General features: G+C 40.1%; 1 protein-coding gene across 3 annotated transcripts in view; it reads right to left on the reverse strand.

The window, feature by feature from the left end:
• slc8a4b (solute carrier family 8 member 4b) overlaps positions 1-17503 on the reverse strand; it is a 115917-nt gene extending 98414 nt beyond the window's left edge. For all 3 annotated transcript variants that reach the window (XM_075451694.1, XM_075451693.1, XM_075451695.1), the window contains exon 1: positions 17152-17503. The gene's annotated coding sequence lies outside the window, so the exon portion shown is untranslated. The remainder of the gene's footprint in view (positions 1-17151) is intronic.
• Between the last annotated feature and the right edge of the window lie 4123 nt (positions 17504-21626).

Below are 21626 nucleotides of genomic sequence, written 5' to 3' on the forward strand. Positions count from 1 at the left end.
TCCGCAGGTCGATGGGACCTGACTGGAGCAGAGCTTTTGAATCACATCCTACTCAATCTGCTGATCTGAGAACAAGTATTCATTAAAACGGGTAATCACACAGCCGACTGTGCACACTTTCAGGCTTTCTCTTAACTGTTAAGGTTTTTGTGTTTTTTATTTTCATATATTTTTCCATGTAAATACTGTAAATTTGTGCGTTCATATGCATTGAATTTGAACAGATATTTGTAAATGTGTGGGCGTGCATGTCAATAACACAGCGCACAGCATCTATTCAGTCTTTGAAGCTCGTCTTTGTAATTGGCACAAGGCTCATTGTGAGGGTGTGGATGCATGTGATGCCATTATGTGTGTGTTAACGCCCGCATGGATCTTTGTGCAAGAGCTAAATATCCACTTTGATTCATCTAAAAGCATGTTTGAAGTAGCAACTGAGATACAGGCAAGCAAAAGATTACAATAGTGATAATGGCAGAGTGGAGAGGCAATGAAATGAAAAGGAAATGAAGTAAAAGCTTTGAGTGAGGAAAAATAACAAAAAGGACATGGATAGAAAGGGAGATGAGCAGTGCATATAATAGGAGAAAAGAGTAATGGCAGAACAATACTGAGGAGGAAATGAGAAAAGAATCAGAGGGCCCTTTAGGCTGTGAAGGCCAGAGGTCGGATGATGTACCGTATCAGAGGACAGATGAATGGTTCATTGTGTATGAATGTTTTATTCTACCTCTAGATTAAGCCTGAACTAGAAAATTAACTTCATGACGGGTGTTCTGGGGTTTAAAGTTAATCGATAGACTGTGAGTTTGAAGAGGCAAGAATCGTGGATCAGAAGTTGAAAGAGTGCATGAAATGTGGATGAGACAGAAGTGTATGTGGGCAAGAATAAATCTGTCAACATTTAATCTTCAGTTGGGGGTGTCCCAGTATACTGGTACTGACAGTAACTGTGAGATTAAAAGATTGAAATACCGATATTGTGTTGATAATACACTTACACCAGCTTTACAGTGGGAATGTCGTAATGTAGATTAGTACACCCACACTGACTGCATGTGAGCTGCGCTGCAACCACGAAGCATCTAAAGTTTTGGCATGGGGTCTATTTTTTTCACGTGAGATAAAAGTCATGGAAGTGGTTGTCAACAAAATACACAAAAAAAGAAATTTATTAGGCATCGTATTAACTTCATATCAGTAACAACAATAACATCGTCTTAAATGGTTTCAGCCACGACAATCGTGCAGTGAAAAATCCAACATTGGTCTATTCTTCAGCTAATTTTCTTTCAGTGTATACCCAATTACTTTTACTAATACAAAGTTGCATTTTCAAAATTTGACATAGAAGGAGTGGACAAAGTAATGTGTAACGTGTCCAAGCGAGCTTGTAGCTGCTAGCTTTGTGTTACTGCCCAGATTTATTCTGCAGAGAGGATCGGGGGCAGAAAGCAGAGAACACAACACTGTCAGTCTGTCACCTACAAGACAACCGTATATAAACTCTGTGTCCACTCTGACTATAAACAGACTTTAAACAAAACCAAAAAGACAAAACTGCAAAATTTTTGGTTTTAAATAAAACGACAATGTCAGTTTTAGAACAGGAAACCATGAAAAATCTAATTGAATTAAACTTTCCATGTTAGATTGTATCCTCTCCGGGTACTCCAGCCTCCTTCCAACATCTAAAAACATGCATGCTACGTTAATTGGTGTCTCTAAATTTACCCTACGAGTGAGTGTGAGTGTCCGTGGTTGTTTGCCCTGTGATGGACTGATGACCTGCCTCTCGCCCAGTGACACCTGGGATTGGCTCCATACCCCGCTGCCCTGAATTGGATTAAGCGGGTATAAAAAATGGATGGGTGAGTGGATGTTTTATTCTACAATATTTACAGATATTTACAGATAGTTTGTGGTGAACATGTACAGTTTAGAGCTTCTCTTTAGCATAAAGATACGATGGCATATTAATTAGCCATGTCCTTTGTGTTGTTTATGCTAATTGGAAATGTAGAGCTAGAAGGCGTTTAGTTAGTGAACTGGAAATTCATCTAAATAATGGAGAATAATGGAGTGTGTTTTCATCCATGATCCCATCCTGAGATCATGATCCAACCCGCCTCGCCATCCCACACACATGGTTCTTAACTGCATTTTGGATTTGCTGAGTCATTACGGCCCTTATAGTTTCACAAAACCAAAGCAATTTAATGTATTGACAAGCTGTTCATTTTGTGGCTGTTTACGACAGTGTTCTGGTTAGATGTTTTAATAAAATTGAAAGTCTATTCATTCACCCTCCATCCACTCTTTAGTATAAAACCTTTTATAATCTTGATGATCTGTAGGATCGCCATTTGGCCCAAGCTCTTCAATTTTCAAAATTAGATACTTGCAGACACAGCTACCGTACATATTTTATTACGTAATATATAACGTGTCGGCATGATCCTGGTTTCTGATTGGATGACTGGTATCCTTATTCTATCTAAAGATGTTTGATTGCCCTTATGGATAAATGAGGCATTTATTTTATGTTTGACCCTATGCAGCTGTGAACTGCGTGCAGTGAGAGTGCACGTCTTCTTCTAACTGGCCTTGGCAGTTTGACAGATCCCGAACTGTGGCTTTAAATAATCCACATAATGTAATGTATGCAATCTCATCGTGCACATTGCACATATAGTGTTATGCAACCAACAATCAGCATTATCTTTCCCTGCTGGATGTCATGGATATGTTTCGCTCAAATTAACAAACATACACACGCAGAGCTTTTCTGGAGCCCAAGTCATATTGCAGATGTTCATATTCAGTATCTGCCAGCCTGTGTTTGTTTGTATTTGCCCTGTGTGTGTGAGTATGTGTCTGCATCTGTATGATGTTAAGAGGTACTGGCACCACAGCGCTCAGACTTCCATCTCTTGCTAATGTCACACACAGAGAGGAAACTAAAGAGCCTAAGGAAGCTTCCTAAACACACATACACACTTATCATGCATAAATAAATGAGAATGAACACAGAGTAAATATCTAAACTCAGCATAGTCACAACAGTGCAGCATGGAGGCAGCAATGGAGCAATGGAGGCTTTTCCAAAATTGTATGGATTTTTTTTTGCTACAGTGACTCAGTAACAAATATATCTGTGCAGGGTGTTCATTTAAGTGTTATTTTTCCACTGCGGGGCCCTAATGACACACTCACATAGGTTCATGACAAATAATCCTTGCACCTATACATAGAAGCACTCTCTCAGACACATTCGTAAATCCCCGGCATCCAAAAGGAACCTCAGTCTGCATTACACTCACTCACCTAAAATGACTTTTTTTATCCCTCCATGCAAAGCTTCTCTCCATTTTTATGTCAAAGGCAAGCAAGGCAAGGCATGTTTATTTGTAGAGCACAATTCATACACAAGGCAATTCAAAGTGCTTTACAGCTACATAAAATCACAAGAAGGCAAATAAAATCATTCCAAAAAACATAAAAAATAATCATTAAAGTAAAAGCGAAGAGTGCAGATATAATACTTTCAGGTGTCATGTGCACAGCTAAATAGAACTGTTTTCAGCCTGGATTTAAACATTGTCAGAGTTGAGGCCTGTCTCACATCTTCTGGAAGACTGTTCCAGATTTTAGGAGCATAAAACTGAAATGCAGCCTCACCTTGTTTAGTCCTGACTCTGGGCACCAGCAGGAGACCCCTCCCTGAGGTTCTCACAGTCCCAGTTGGTTCATATGGCTTTAACATGTCAGAGATGTACTTTGGCGCTAGACCATGAAGAGACTTGAGCTGTTTTAAAGTCTATTCTCTGAGCAACAGGAAGCCAGTGCAGACACCTGAGCACTGGACTAATATGGTCGTATTTCCTGGTTCTAGTCAGGACTCGAGCAGCAGCGTTCTGGATGTACTGCAGCTGTCTTACAGCCCGTTTAGAGAGCCGTTACAAAGCCATTTGGAGTACCTGAAGAATTTACTTCAAGCGACTTGCAAATAAAACTAAAAACCATAAAGGATTCGAGGGGACCAGCTACTGTGATAGGGCTCTTATATTATTCATTTTCATATTTAATTTTAATTCTCTTTTTATTGGTAGCAGGACAAGGAAAAAATTCACTGCACATTGTCCTGTGTATGATTGTGTATGTGACAAATAAAACTATCTTGAATCTTGAAGAGCACACCAACATCTGAGAAGTGATATGCTGCTTTTCTGTGCTTGGCTTCAAACCAAAAAAGTTGGCAACTGCTGCCTTAATATGTAATAAAGCCATAGACTGTCCAAGGATCAGCCACAACATTAAAACCACTTGCAGGTAAAGAGTGTAACACGGGCTGTTTTCTTACAATACAAAGTTCTACTGGGAAAAGCACCATTATGCTCTCAGCAGTCTATATAGAGCCAGTCACTATTAGGGTTGCCTTAAAATGCAATACCACAGATGACCACTATGTGCTGGTTTTAAAACATCTCAACTAAAGACGGGGTATAAATGGAAAATGAATGAATGAAAATGAATTCTCCATCACCACGGATATTGAGGTTTTTAAAGACAGTTTAGATCATGTCCATGCTCATGTCTAACTTTTTCTTCATTTGACTGCAGTGTCTCCATCCATTACTTCATCTCTTTCCTCGTTGTGTGTTTCCACCAAGTCTTAAATCACACATCATTCTTTTTCCAGGTCCACTGCCTCCTCATTGTTTTAATCCAGCTAAAAAACAAATGCATTTTACAAGTCCTATGGCTCCACGCTCAGCTGTGCTTATAAAAAGTCGACACTCGCCTGCTCTCCTTCTCCTCCATTTCTTTCTTTTAAAAAATAAACACCCCTGCAGTGATGACAAATTATTGCTTCCCCGAATTAATACCAGCAAGAGGTGGACTGCACTGTGTGTCTGTGTGCGATGCCAAGAAGTGGACAGTTTGATACCAGAGCAGATGGATAACACAAGTGCATTTGATTTGTTTGTGTTCAGGAAATGGGAGTGACGGAGCTGTAGTAAAACTAATGAAGTTAAATGGAACAGTCTTTCATTAGCTCAGTGCTTTGCCGCATGATCAAACCCCCACGCTGCCCTTTCCCTTACTTTACTGGAGCAACACAGTGAGGCAGTCAAAGTACTCCATCTCTGTAATGCATTTTCAAAAGAGGCCATTATTTTCAGTGAGGAAGAGTAGAGACCAAAACAGCTTTATTTTCAGATTCAAGCAAGAATGTTGTCGTATGGAATAGGTCCCACTGATGTACGAGGGACTAAGATCAAACATAAAAAACACTGATAAACACAAAGAAAAACTATTAATACTTGAGCAGTGAAATCATGTGCGGAAGTGTTGTGAGAATCTGAAAAGGAGAAAGGCAAGCTGGGCATGCACTGATGAAAATAACGCAAGGAGACAAAGCAAAAGCATGACATGATTATGGGCATCTGAAAGTGCCTGTCATCTAGTCTCTGTGAATATTATTTTTTACTCTTGTCCAATCTATCTTTTTTTTCCGAATGATCTTCATCCCCTCTTTAATCCAATCAGAAAATCACCAGTCAAATGACAAATCATGCAGCACGCTCAATGCATAATCCTTACATGAATATAAGCACACGAACAAAATCCACCCTGTCCAATAATGTCAACACTCTCATGATCACATGTGCATGCAGTTGGGAACACACCATCACACAACCACAATGTATGCTCAACCACCTTGCAGTCATGCATGCAACATAACCGGGCAGCTTGTATGTGTGCACAAACTCTTATCAGATTATATAAACCGGGTTTGGGTTTATGGTGCCGTGACAGATTACAGACAAATAAATTAAAGACAAAAAGAAGGACAGAGAGGACCAGAACAAAATGCATATCAGGAAATGAGCTAAACGGCTAAAACAAAGTAAAACGGACATTCGGGTGTGATGGCGGATACGCACAAAGGGAAGCGTGAGGAGAGCTGAGGCAGACAGCCCAGATGTGGGGGGCACAAGGCGAAGAGGCCAAAAGGAGTGATGGGATGAGCTTGAGAGACAGAGCTGAGAGACACGAGATGAGTGTGAGACAGAGAGAAAAGAGGATTCGTGGATGTGAGAGGACAACAAAAGAGAGACCGAGTGAACCTGACTACTGAAATGACCACTGAGACGGTCGACAGCAAAAAGATATGGGAATAAACTAAACTGTAGATGGCAAGAGATGAGGAAGAAAATGAAAGCAACAACAAAACAAGAATTAGACAGAAAAAGATGAAGATTCTTATTTCAGTCATAAATCATACAGCAGCACTTGAAACCTCATAATTTCTCTCTATGTGCTTTACATCATCATTTTACACTGTTATTAGCATTGAAGGTTACCTAGGATTGTAGGGTTATTAACTTTCCTAAAATAAATCACTCTTACCAGGGAAACTGTGATGTTAAAGCTGCACTAATCAATATCTATATAAGCTACGGGTCAAATGACTGTGTATGAGAAAGGCAATGCTATTAACTTAGCGCCAGTTGTAATTATATAGTACTTCTCAAACTCAAATGCCATCCAAAGTGCTTCATAGAGCAGAAGCAAAATTCAAAATATACACATACTCACAAAAGACTGAACCACTTACAAACTCATTCTGCAAGTAGACTGAAAAATAGACAACTTTTATATCAATTGTGCCCAACGGATATACAAATAAAAACCATACCCTTCCTCAGACAAAAAAGCAGCCACATTAAAAAAAAAGTCAAGTTAAAGCATTCATCAATGTGATGTCATGGGAAATATCTGCCAGGGACACATAAGAAATTAGAAAACAATGCCACATCCGTTTTACATTTCCAACCTTGGGATCATAGGCTGAACAAAATACCAGAGGTCCGTTTCACGAAGCAGGTTTAGTGAAAACTCTGAGTTGATTAACCCTGAAATGAGGGAAACTGAGTTTTCCGTTTCACAAAGGGAGGTAACTCAACCCCGAGAAAGAGGGGTAACTCTAGCCTGTTTCACAAAGAGAGGTAACTTAACCTCTCAGTCAGTTACTGTAGTAACAGACTCTCTGAACCTAACCTGGTCGGGACCAGGTTTTATTCAAGAAACCTCGAGTTTCTTTCTGTCTCCGCCTTCTTTCAGCCACACACGCCATTTGATTTCCTCATCCATTCATTCAGCAGAGCGAGTTCTTCTACTTCTAGAAGTCCTTTAGGCACAGTAGGAGGCAACTTTTTTCACGAACATGGCATGTCCTTTTGACAACGATCCCGTGGATGAAGGTGCAGCATTATTTTGCGGAGAATTAAATATTCGTCGGGAGATGGTTATCAGACCGCGCATTAATGTTTTTGCATTTACAGACAATTATCTTTTTGAGCGGCACCATCAGAATTTTGTTGGGACAAAAGAAAAAAAAGACATAAAAGACAAATAAATATTTGTATGAATAGGCTTAAAAAAAAAATATATAGGCCTTTTATATTTTATAAAGGCACTCGTGTCTTGGGGGTGTTGGCTGAGTAGGAGTCTGTGTAAGTGTAAATAGGCTTAATTATTTAACAGAACATGATATAGATGAGAAGACATAGTTTGTGTGTGAAAACAGCATTATGTTGGGGATAAAATAACTACACAGTCAAATAGCCACTTAATATTTATTTTACAGTGTAAAACATGATCAAAATGAGGTACCTCCATGCCGAGGTCTCACCTGTTTGAACAATGTTTTTATATTTCATCTTAAGCTGCTGCCAAGAGCGCTTCTCCCCTGCGGGATTGCACCTAAATGAAATAAATGAATGGGCTACCATTCAAGCAGTTTCCCCTGTAATATTATTGTGATTGCAAAGGACTATGGTACATTTAAACTTACACTTTTGCTGCTGCAGCGGTGTTGCACTTATTTCTAAAAACGTATTGAAACTCGCCGTATGAGCGCATTAAGATTTCCAATTCGAGGTTGGTGAAAAACGTAGCCCCTCCTCTTCCCCGTTGGCATGGTGACTCGTCGAATCGGGGCTCCATTGATGCTGGCTTTTTAAAGTTGTGGCGCACACGCAAAGCTCAAGGTGAACCTACTCAGAGTTGATTAAACTCACTCAAATCAGCGTGTCTGGAACCGAAAAATCAGAGTTTTCTATCTCAGAGTAGATCAACTCAGAGTTCAGGAATAGACTCAGAGTTAGTTGAACCTCCTTTGTGAAACGGACACCAGGGACAAATTTTACCCACCAAAAAGTACCTTGTTGGAAATACTTTTTTTTTCTTTCTTATTTTGAGATTATCTGCCTCTTTCTATGTGTCCTACTTCCACCTGATGTCTCCCTTGTCTTACTGTCCCTGTTTGGTACAGTTTGAAAAATCTGTTTAACTTGAGCTTTACAAAAAGAGTTGTTATCATTGAAATTCAAAATGTTTATTAACATTCGGTTTATTATTATTGTTATTACAGATTGATGAAGGTTAGCTTTCCTTCTGACCTACCACTGTTTAACAGTACCTTTGTGATTAGATGTATTAATGTAAAACATAACATGGTACATGGTGCAAAAATGACCAAGTAATTTCATAGCTGCTCTTGTATTGACTATTCATTGCTTGTTGTCTTTATGTATTTTCATAATTGATATATACAAGTATACGTTTGACTATAATTTAAAGCTGCCGTCGGCAGGTTTTCAAAATTCCGAGTCTAAAGTCGGAAAATTCGAACTGATACAACTTTCAGGTCCCTCCCCCTCTGTGGACGAGGTTGTGCACGTGAGTTCACACCAGTGTGCGCGCACACAATCTGGGGGCAGACTCGCTCAGCATGGAAGACGTGGTTGGTGACTGTTCCGCTCAGATAGTAGATAAATAATAAACCTAACGTGATTGGTTAAAAACAGCAGGGAGCGCTCGATTTTTGCAAGCACGATTACAGGCTTTAGAGGGAGCTACAGAATTCGGGATTTTTCCTAAACAGGCTATTTAATATTCTACTTCCAGAATCCCATGACAGTTCAAGCTAATATGACTAAAAAAAAGTTGCCGACGGCAGCTTTAAGTATGTGTTGTTAGATATGGGTGTGAGCCCTGGTTCATTCAGTTATAAGCAGCATGTGTGATTTAGTTTTTGCACTGTGTGAATTTTGGGGCGCAGTCTTGCTCAGAGCCACCAAAATGCTTGGGCTGGCCCTGCTTCCAGTCATTAGTTACTTTAATCTCCTGAGGCCTGCGGTTGTCGACACCCTATTGTCAGCTCGTATAAGGTCGACATGAGTCTGCCTACAGGTAGTAGATGATTCTGGGAGCTGGTGTGGTCTTTAATCTTAGTGCTGGGACGAAAGTGGTGATGGCTGTGCCATGGGAAATGTCAACACCCAAAGCCTCAAGTGGGACCGAGATACTAACTTTTGAGTTACTCACTTACATTAGCCATATAGCTCTTCAGGATCAACACTTGCCACATAAGCAGCCTCTCCTCCATATGTACTGGCCTCATCTACAGCACACGACCTAAGTCTTTATTTCATGAACATGCAAGATGTAGCCCATGGCTTTCTTCACAGCACAACACAGATTTAATCTCACAACACTTATTAGAAATCCCAGGATATTTTTCCTTAAGATAAACAAAAAACTAATTTAAATCACTGATTTAAATCCCAATGTTGATATTAAAGATAAGCCACACAAAAATAAAGAGAGAAACTGACAACAGCTGAGCATATGGAGAATAGAGGGCGAATAAGACAACCATGAAAACAGGAGACGTGGAGAAAATTAAAGAGGGAAAGCCGTACAATCAGGGTGGAGACGGGAAGAAAGAAAAAATAACAGGGCACGGATGGGTGGAGGAGAGCCAAAGGGAGTAAAAGACACAGCGAGCAGAAAACCATCAGAAAATAAATCTGCCAGCAAAGACAACCAGAAGCCACTTGATTTAGCTTCTGACTCTTTAAAATAGCAAACTTAGTTCAAATGTCCATTAAACATGTGTTCATTTTCAAAAGCTTAAAATATTTCCACCATTTCGCCTGAGCCATAACTGTGATCATCATACATATATCTGTAGACACCATTTTGAAAAAGTCATCTAATGTTGTGCACCTTATCCTCCAAAGCTCTCTGAGTCTGAATAAATAAGCTGCCTCGCACTTAGACTACAGTGGACGCAACATTTTGTTATGCTTAATTTCTATTGCATAAAAGTTGATAGAATTATATTTCAGACTGTCTACAACACATTCAATAGGCGTTTTTTTTCTTACTTCATTCTACTACACAGACTGATGGGACGTAGAGACAAAATGGATTTCAGAATAATCCAAATGTGCTTCATGCACTAAGGCTATGGATGTTCATTTCCTCCTTGTAGTTGTGGACATAATTTAGATTTGTTTTATGCAGAAACATCAAAAACTGGTCTGGCGCTTTGGGGATTTTAAAGGTCAGTGAATTCTTCATCTGTGCTGATTTTCACAGTTGGCAGCATTAGTGACTGTCCCCTTTTTGCAACTCGCTTCCCATTTATGAATTCAAAAGAGCAGATTGCACTGAATTTTCATGGCTTCAGAGAGTGGCTGACGAAAGGATAGAAGCAGGGTTGTTTTCTTCCTCTTCAACGTCTCTTTATCCACTTTTCAGAAGAAATAACCACAGGTGACTGTCACTTTTCTCCACTGAAATTAAATTCAAGGCAAAAACAACACGTCTGACAACAGTAAAGACATCTCCAGGACAGTATCCTGTGAATCGCTGCGTACAGATCATACACACACAGGCTCAGAGAAAGACTGATTCGCAGAGACACAGTCTCTAACATACGCCTTTGTCAGTGAAAGTGTGTGTCATATGTTAAGGTTACTTGTAAAGCCAATGACTCTCTACTACTGTGTCGTTTTCTATTCTTAGAGGCAGTGAGGAGAGCTTTTCTGCATACCAATGCCCAACTCATCTTTAAACATCATCTGGTGGGATGACAGTGATGACGGCGCCATCAAGTGTGTCCGTGTCTTCTATAATTCATTTGCCCGCCCTTTGTTACACCACGCTAACTACAGTGAGTTTCACTGCGTGTGTGTTTGCGCACATTTTGCGGTTTTAAAAGCCTATCGTTGTGTACTGATGATGGTGATTAGAGTAAACTCAGACTGACCGCCCAAGGACAAAGAGATAACAGAGGGCAGCAGGAGTCATGTGAGCTTGCAGCTAATTTTTCAAGATCAATGAGGCGACCTGGTCAAAGAGTCCTGGCAAGTGCACTTACAGTAGGTGACAAATACTGCGTAGGAATGATCTGAAAGCAACTGGAAACTAACATTTCAGATGTAAAACTGGTAATAATAATAATAATAATAATACATAAGTTTTATATAGCGCTTTTCCAAATGCTCAAAGACGCTTTACATAAGGAACAAACAGAAAGCAGAGACAAAAACAAGACATTATAAATAAAAAGACAAGAGAAAAACACTGTTACAGACTTTAGGCACATAGGGTGGGTAATGATTTCCTTTTCAATAACAATACAGAATAAAAAAAATAGACAATGAAAAACACTCAATTCATAACACCTTTAATGTTTGAAAATCCAAAAATACATTTCTAACTGACATAAGATACAATTTCTTAAAATGATCAGAAACGTACTCATTTTTCTCAGACTTTACGACTCATCTCTGCCTGTTCTAGCAAAATAAGTCCTGACATCATGTTAGGCAAAGCTGACTGGTGGAATTAGAAATGTTAGAAAATGTTTTTTGAGATCAGAAATTCAAGAGTTTCCAGTTGCCATTGCCATGCACCTTAACAGATAGAAGAGGAAGCTCTGTAATCACTTCAGAGCGATTGTGACTACTCTTCCCCACAACTTTCTAATGCAGAGGGAAAGAGCTGAATCTGCATTCATTCACACAAATTCTCATTAAGGGTCCTGCACTCCAAGAGTGTACACGGCTCACATTTTCTTAACAGTTACTGAAGTTTGCAGACTAACATCTCAAATGAAGGTTCTGAAACTGAAAGCAGCAACGTGCAAACAAAAACTTTTACCATCTGCTAGACGGCTAGGAGCTCACAGTCAGTCCCACTGTTCGGGCCGACTTAAGTGGTACAAAAAAAAAGTGTAAAACTGGCCTCATTATGTTAGAAAGTCACACTCATTAGAGGTTTTTGTCTAAAACAGCCACTGGATGAGGTGTAATGTCAGTTCTTAATGTTTTCAGAGTTAGAGTAGTTAGAGTTATAGTTCGAGATAAAAGAGAGACTTTTTTTTTTTTACATTGAACACTAGGGGGCATAATGCACACATGCGTGTGGAACCACAGAGGCAACTGCACATGAGGGGTCTTGATAAAGGGCATTGGGATACAATAATTAAGTAATGATTGTCACAAACCAAATAAGGTGTTAGTAACAGACAGCTATACAGCATGATGTACAACAGCCTTTAAGTATGAACTAACACATGGTCTGAAATAATGGAGCAAGTTCACATAGCAAATCTACCAATAAGTGATGAAATTATTGTTTAGAGATTTGTGCTGTCAGAACTTACTCTACGTTGCCAAATTGAGCTTCCTCATGTGGTCAGTGTGAGAACTGAACAAACTGCTGCATGCCGCATTCAATTCTTCATTAACAACTCAGTTCATCATCAGCCACTTTCCCTTTGAAGGACACAGTGAGGTACACAAGTGTGAGGGCCAAATCAGGATGCTGTGCGGGTGAGATCAATGCTTGTACATCTACAACTGCCACCCAGCTTTGGAAATAGCACTATTTGCCAATAAATGTGTCAAATGAATCCCTGAAGGGATGCTTTGGAGGTGATTGGAAACTGAGTGGAATGAATTATGTGAAGAGGCCGGCCAACCTCTTTGGCCCCAAGAGGGATATCAAGGTGTTATAAAGTTGCCACAAATGGTCTTTATGGGTTTCTTTGTAGCTCAGAGACGGGTTTCATGCAGAATATATTTGAAATCTATATGGTTGCAGTCCAGAATAAGTGATTATTGATTTTTGCAGAGTATTTAGGTTCCTTTGATATTCAGTAGTGGTGCAATTCTTTGATTTTAATTCATGCAATGCTTTAGCCACTGTATGCTGAACACATTTCAAACTTCCCAACACTGCAATGTGAGGTTTCTAATTTCATAGCTTAATTTATCAAATGGCTGAACTGACTATTACGTCTTAATTTTGATAGACTATAGATGGATAGTACAAATCCTACTCCTTGGTGTTTGCATAGCACACTTCTTTACCAGTGGAGTAGGTGTTTTGTGTGCGTCTATGTGATGTTACGCTGGGGCAGCATCCACATGGACCTTTTTGCCTTCTTGCAGAATGTTACACCCTGCATAAAATGAAACAGGATAGGGCAATGGCTTTGTGCCACAGCCAAAGAAAAGATGAACACCTCAATGCATCACTGTTCTCATAGTCTATTGTTATAGTGAGTTAATTAATCATCTTGTAGGCAGGTGGCCATGATTTAAATCTCCGTAGGCAACTTGCTGTTAAGTCGAGCTTAGATTAAAATGCCTCTTTACATCATCCACATTCAAACAGCTATCGACATTAATAATAGAGCTGGAGTAAATGTTGAATAAAGTCTGTTAAAAAACAGAGAATAAACTACATTTAAAGGTTGGTGTGTTGTTAAGAGAGCGTGTGATAAGAGCTGAAAGTCGAATGATCCCTCTGGAGAAATATAAGATGAAACAAGTGGTCTTTAGCTGTACGCATCAAGCACAAAGAGCTCTAAAAACTTGCATATGAAATGAAGAAAGTAAATAATAGGAATAATTACTCTCATTTGTTGTGCCATATATAGAAATGAATCAATAAGTTCATGAATAAATGAACTAAAATAATTTTTTTCCAATATAATTTTGTCGTTCTAAGAAACATTTTCACATTTTTCTCCCAGTCTGTACAACATTAGGCTCCCCCCTGTTATCTCCCAGCCAGTCACATGCCTCATCCTCAAAATCTTTCAGACATGTACTATGAAGGTAGCACATGTTAGCTAGAGTAACAATAGTGGAGAGACTGCTGCTGACACATGTAAACTGTCATGATGCTACCTCTGCCAGAACCTAGTGTGGCTTTGTGGTTTTTCAGCTGTTACTGCACCAGTGACAACGCACATGTAGCGCAACTGCCGTACTTGCAAAATACACAAACTGTAGACATGAGTCTGTGAGAAGATCGGTCCCTAAGGGCCATTCTGAGCCACCATAGGAGCAGGAACTCTGATGGTGCAACCACTAGTGGAGAGGATTGGGCAACAGCTAAAAGCAGTAAACGGTAGAAAACCTTCAGTGATTGCTCTGTACTTATTGTGCCTCACCTCATCCACTGCTACACTGACGTACAGTATCAGCATCAACACCTGGAGAAAAATGCAGCAGCAAGTCGAGTGCAACTCAAACATAAGACACTTGACACCACCGTTAGCACACAATGACCAGAATATCATGCATATCTGTGAATGTAGCAGGATAGATTACAGTGTAAATCCTCTATAATCACTAAATAAGAAACCAACTTAATTTCTCCTTTGGTAACCTTTATGGACGTCCCTCTTTCACCTCCATGAGTCATTCCTCATCTACGTTTTCCACTACCCAGTACTGTCAATAGAAGCTTCTGCTGCCACACAAAGGACTTCATCACAGCTGCATTAAGTGATTACAGTTATTAGTTATACCTGCTCCTCTATCAGGACTACAAGTCAACAACTCTTTCTGTAGGAAGAGTGATAACAGTCACATTTTTCTGCCATGTTAGAGACAGCAGCTAGCAGTTCAAAAGACCTTTTTCTAAAAATGTAATTCAGAGAAACTGCACAGTTCAGAGCTTTGTTAACAATTCAATTTATGTCCTTTTGTGTTTTGAGGCAAAGTAATATTTGAAGCTCGTGTTTTAATTCTAACTATTGAAATAGCTTTTTGAAGTCTGAATGCTGTTTGTCATAAAGGCTATGGTGAATATTGACGATTCTGCCTTTTATCCTCAATAATCAATTACTGCAATCATGAACAGTTTAAGCCCTGATGGCAATGCAAAATAACTGTGAATTAAGCTGTTTCATTTAAAGCGACCGTCATTCATATCTAAAGATGAAAGGACTCGACAGTGCTTTAAATTGTATAAACATGATTCCGCAATCAAAATAACATTAAGAAAAGAAAAAAAAAAGCCTCAATTCCTCCTTTTGCAACCTTTATAGGCGCCCCTACTTCTCCATCATGAGTCGTTCCTCCTCTACTTTTTTTTAATTCCCAGTATTGTCAACATAAGCTTCTTCTGCCACACAATTCACAACACAAAGCCTCTGTCTCCAAAGCTTCAACCCTTCCCCTTTCCAAAGCACTACGACAAGCATTCAACACACACACTCAGGCACAGGAGAGGATTAATGGCCTCTGGGACTTTCCTGTCACTCATCTCTTGGACAAGTCCTGAGTAACAGCACAAGTAATCAGCGACTGGTGCCAGTGATACACATAACCAGATTATCATGGACAAGAATAGAGGCAGAGATCAGGGTTACCACCTTCTACAGTCTGTGTGTTGTTAAAGTCATTCATGAATTAGTCGAGGATACAGTCACAGGGAGGAATGTAAACAAGCACACGGAGAAAACGTTGGATATTTGTGACGCTTGAAGACGTACAGAGACTTGGCAGGTATGGAGGCAGCAAAGTGCAAACAAAACACACAAATATAGAGGAAAACTATAAATGTGACCAAGTCAGTGTCAATATTCACATTTCCAGGATTAGGTTGTTCACCAAATAATGAATGAATGAATGTGTTCTCACTTCCAAGCACCTCTCTGCACACCAGAGCAGGCAAAAACATACATCTTCTAAGTCTGATACACTGCATAAAGAGAATCATTTGAATTAAGAGATCAATTTAGAAAAAATATCAATTAGGTCCTTTATTCTGTATCAATTAGTCTCAAAATGTTCACCCTTTCCTTCCACCTCACTGGTATCATTAACACTGCCTCTTGTAAAAGCCTCCTGAACAACAGCAGCCAGACAGACAACATCAAAGCTGCTTAACACAAAGACTTGTTGCAGCTGAAGTAAGCTGAAAATGATTTGAGATATGCAAATTAATTTATAGGCAGTATATCCTTGGACAGCTTGGCTCATTAAATTATAGAGAGGGTGGCATATCCTTAGGTTAATAATTCATCATAGTTGAAAAAGTCCCCATCACCATCATCACGCTGCCATTAGTTCAGCTACCATTAAAAAAATATTCAAAGTAAACCAAACCATCATCATCATTTTCAACCTCATCTCCTTTATCATGCATCGGATGATAAAGTACATCTGTACATCGGCAGCACCGTCAGTCATCAATCAGCATCATCACATGATTACCATGCGTTGTCATCATATCATCAAATATCTCCCGTAAACATTTGATCATCATCACCTGTATCATAATACTCAATCGTCACTCCCAGAAGGCTTTTAATCACCTAAAAGATAAACTGATCAGTGTTAAATCTAAATAATCAGTTGTATTCAAATTCTTCGAACAAAGTCAAGAGGTCGCCGTTTACATGAAGGCTGCTGCTGTAATATTTGGCTGTGATTCCCTGCATTCCTGCACAATGACCCTCAGGACCCTTTCCCGCTCACTACTCCTGACCCCATAATCCCATCGCCGCTCACCGGTCGCGGTGCAGCAGCCTCGGATCCATCCAGTGTAGGCTTACTTACTCACAGTTTTTCCACCGATGCTCGGTCAGACGGCGCCGGTTTACGCAATTTTTCGGTTTACGCACGTCTTACCATGCTTCCCGAAAGCCTACACCAGACCCTGCGCCAGTTAAATGCTTAATTAGAGCTACTGGCTCTCAAAGGAGTCTCCCGGACTGGGCAGGGCTCTGCGGTGTCTCACACACCTGAGGCAGCCACGCAAGGCATGTCGGAAATTTATCCGAGCAATTTCCTTTTTAACCTACGCGGGATCTACCTGTTTTTTGCACCTTGTTTACACCCGCCGCTGTTAAAGAGACAGCTTTTACACTTTTTACACGCCGACTTTCCTTCTCTTTCATGCACAAGCAGCTATGAATAATTGGGGCAACTAAACACCAATAACGAATATAATATGTATAAATTCATTGTACGATCTCACCGTTTGTGTGCTCTGAAGAAAAGCCCAGGTCAGGTTCCGCTCATTGATTCACGAATTTGTTCCTCAATCTGTTCATCCTTCCCTCCGTTCACCTCTCTCATTCAGCAACTGAGCAAACCTCTCTGCTCCTCCAAAGCGACGGCAGAGCACGCGCACTTCACGCTTTGGCTCCCTCGTGCGCTCTTGCGCCCTCCTCGGTGTCTCGCTCTTCCTTACCCGTCTTTCTCGTGCAGAACAACAAGGCAGAGAGAGGGTTGAGAAAGAAGTGAGCCCGAGAAAGAGGAAAGGCAATGAAGCTGAGGAAGGATGAGCTGATGTGAGCAGGAGCGGAGGAATAAATCTCAGAGACAGACCAAGTCCATTACTGTGTGTGCGCGCTTGGCTTCGTGCCTGTGTGACAGTGTGTGTTGGGAGAGGCAGGATGAAAGTGAACCAAAAGAGCATGCACTCCCAGCAGCATTTTCCCTGCACTTATAAACCCAGACCACTGGAGACAGAAAAGAAGAAATAGAAAGTGATGAGCCAAGAGGCATCTCTGGTGGAAAACATGCTTTAAAAATGATGAACGGAAGGAAGAGCAACATTTTATTAAAGATGTTAGTTTTGAGTACAAAAATCTATATTTATCAAAAATGCAATATGACTTCAAGAAAAGAGCTATTTCTAAAATTCAATAAGCCGTAAGTGAAACTGACACCAAATTGGTAATAGTGGTCTCTGATTACATGGTACCAGCACCACAAAAACAATGCCAATGTTAAGCCAAAGAGCAGCTTAGGACACAGAGAGTTTCAGGTCCGGGTGAACATAGAACTTCCCTCTTTCTATTGAGGAAGTACGATGAATTACAAAAGTTGACAGATGAGTGTTTTGTCTCATGGGTGAATGGTTGGTCGAAGATTCAAATGGAGACACAGGAGGCAGACGTGGCAAACAAAAGCAAGCTCTAATTTAAGCTGATGTAGCATGACTAAAAGCTCAACAGGGATGCAAAAGAAGTAGCCCACAACTGAGGCAAATATGCAGGGTGGTAAGCTAAAGCTAAAGTACAAACCAACCAACAGAAACATCTGGTGACATGGCAGGATGACACAGGAAAAGTGAAAATACGTTTGGAAAATGCCAGGCTTAATAGGAGAGACGAGGCTATGTACAAACATACAGTGATAACTAATTGGGTAACCAGACACAGGTGAAGCCATTACGGACAGGCAGACAAAGGAAGCAAAAATACAAATGACACACTGAAAGGAACCAAACAGAAGAAACAGGTTTTTCATACATAAAGCACACAGACAGTTAAACAGGAATACAGAATGTGAAAATGCAAAGGACAAGATGAGACTGAACCAGGAGACAATAAACGACCCATGTTTGATGGAGAGATCCTGTTTCAAGAGTAGAACCAATATTATAATATTGATATTATTATCATCCATTCATTTTTTCTGAAAGATTCTCAGCAGGACAGTCATGTTAATCTGCAGATTTCTGCAGGTTTCGCACCATATCCTCTGTAGTTTGTGGAAGGAATGTTACTCGAAACTCCAGTAAGTTCAAAAATTGAGATTTCTAAGATCCACAGATGTTTTTCTAACCTTAAAGAAATAATTCAGATGCCTAAACATTTTCATTCCTAAACTTAACAACTTTAAATGCCTACACCTAACAACGTCCGATGTGAAATAGTGTAAATGGGAGCTTAATTCAGTCACCTGGATGGCAGTACTTCATTTTGGACCAGTGCAGCCTCCTTATGCATCCTCTGAATCTTTTCCCTCTGAAAAGTCTTTCAGTCTATGATTCATTATTGTTTTCAGCTACCGTTGGGGCGAGATACACCCTGGAAATGTTCCCAATCACAGGGGCCAACACAGAGACTAAAACAACCATACACAGTCAGTTTTTTGGAAGTAAATAAGTTGATCACTCATGGACAATATTGTGATAAAGTTTTAAACACATTGTTCCTTCTAGCACCTTCATTATCACTCATCTGTACCCTCTACATCCATATTGTTATAGTACCAAGGAATAAAGGCATTATATTTACATTCTAACTTGTTTTTCAGTTGTTCAGCGGTTTTCTGCCTAGCTTCAGTCCCACAGAGGAGTCTCCGGAGACAATGGATGAGGAGGTAGGAGAGGTGAGAGATGGATGACGAGAGTAAGAGCAGGTGATCACTGAGGGACGAAGGATGAGGGAGATGTGTGGAATAAGTGCTTTTAAGATGGGGAAAGGGTCAGGGGTAAGAGAGAGGAGTGCAGGAATATGTGTGAGTAATGAGCACGAGGAGAGCCACAGCTTTACATTATCCGTCTTTTCGACACAGCTGATCAGAGTTCTGTCTCGGCGTGAAACATGGCCTTTACACTGCAGGCTAATTCACACCCCGAGGGAACATCACATACGCTCACAAAGACACACACACACGAACGGTTTCAGGCCGATACTTATATATGCTGAAAGAGAACACAGCCTCAAACACACAACCATCCATGTGAAATGCATTCCAGCTAAATGGATAACTGACATGTATGCATAAAATGCACGCATGCAGATAGAACACATTCGCTGCATCCATTTTATATGCAGAGGATAATAAAAGTTAGAAATTAATTGAACAGAGGGCTCTTTGAATAGCAGTGCATGTAATATTAAAGGGCTTCACATGTGAGGAACACAATGTTTTAAAATGAGAAAATATTCTGTCAGAATTATTACAAAAGCAGAAATAGCACATTCTCTTTCATCTGCTCCATTTTTCATCTGTTTCTCTGTGTGCTTTCAAACTTTTCCCCAAACATGATGTCCCCTAGGTTAATGTAAATCTAATCATCTCTGAAGAGGAAATAAAAGTATTATGTGTATTTTAAGAGGTTTTAATCTCCATGAGTTTTTTTCCTGGTTAAGTCATTGTGACTCCCAAGGCCACAGGATAAAATCAGGTGATGTGACTACAGGGTTATAAAGTCTGCATAGCAAGGACGTCAGGGTGGTTGAGTAGATCAGCGAAGCATTAGATTTGAACAAAATAGATTTAGAGCGCCAAAAAGTGGACTGAAAGGTGGTTCAAAATGATAACACTTTGGAAGGAGCCAGGAGTGCCTAACAGAGGTGAGAAGTGGAAGTTACTCAACAGCAGTTGGGCTAAAAGTGAATCATTTAGAAAAGATACCCAGGCTAGAATAATTTTGGCACACAGATACAGCTTGTAGCACTAAGGCACCTTGCGACTTGTACAGTGGTCCAGTTGTCCGGCAGAGATAGCGTTCCAGCTAAAAATGGCTCGTCTGACCTCATGCTGTTGCTTCCTCTATCCTTGGCCACCTTCTCGCCACTCTCTGGGATGCGTGGTGAAAGTCAGTCCTCCACAGCTCCATCACTGAGGTTCATTTGTCTCCTGATGCTTGGAGTTTGAGTTTGTGGTACTTCAGAGTACAAGGCATGTTAGTTGCCTGGAGGCAGCGGATCACTCGTGTGATCGGTCATGTGACTAACATGTTTAATGCATCAGAACTGATTTGCATTTGCATCTCCCCTTGTGCGCCACAAGTCTTTTTTCCAAAAAGGACAAAAGCACTTCAAGCAAGCATAAGAACTTTCTGTGGATTTCTTTAACTTTTCTTTTCTGATTTGCCCTTTCCGTAAACTTTCTCCAAAGCACAACTTTATAATGCTCAAACCAGACTACAGAGTGTAAACATGCTCTTACAAGTAGGGCAGGAGGCCTCTATCTCATTGTCAATCATCAAAATGTCTACTAGCTTATGTTGAAAAGTAGAAAGAAAAAAGTCCTTTAAAGCAATAAATTAATGAATAAATAAAGTTCAAAATTTACTTTCTAACTCCCAGTCATTTTTTCCGCATTACTATGTCTGCTAAAAGCCAATTCTCGTTGCCTAACAGGCTGTATTTCTTCTTTTCTTGCACTGCGTCAAAACATTAAAGCCACAGTACCAATTAACCCTCTCCCATTGCCTCAGTGAGTTTCTTATTGCCTCACTACTTTAGTGCCTAACAAGCACAATGAGATCCTCAGAGAAAGCTATTTTCCAAGCGGAGCCCTCCATCTTATAACTGTTATTATAATTGAAGCACAGTGTAGCCATGTGAACAGTCCCAACCTGGAGAATAACTGCTGCTGCACATGTAATATTAGGTTTAAAAACGGTAGCCTGCTCGTCACTGTTGAGTGCACAAAAATGGTTTTATGTGGATAACTGTTTCGAGCTTGATTCAGTTTATGTGAATAAGTTATGTTATTCATCCTTTTTTGACAAATTTAAATTTCAACAGTAAATAAGCCTAGACCACTCTAATTAGACATGGAGCCACGATCATAGTATACTTACATAGCAGAACTTACATACTGAAATCCACAGTATTAAGTCGCCTCAGTCCAGAGAGGAAATTAAACATGGCAGAGAGAAAGTAAGACAGAAAAAAATTAATGGGGACATACAGTACTGTG

The sequence above is a fragment of the Odontesthes bonariensis genome, chromosome 19 (assembly GCF_027942865.1).
Source record: "Odontesthes bonariensis isolate fOdoBon6 chromosome 19, fOdoBon6.hap1, whole genome shotgun sequence".
Classification (NCBI taxonomy): domain Eukaryota; kingdom Metazoa; phylum Chordata; class Actinopteri; order Atheriniformes; family Atherinopsidae; genus Odontesthes; species Odontesthes bonariensis.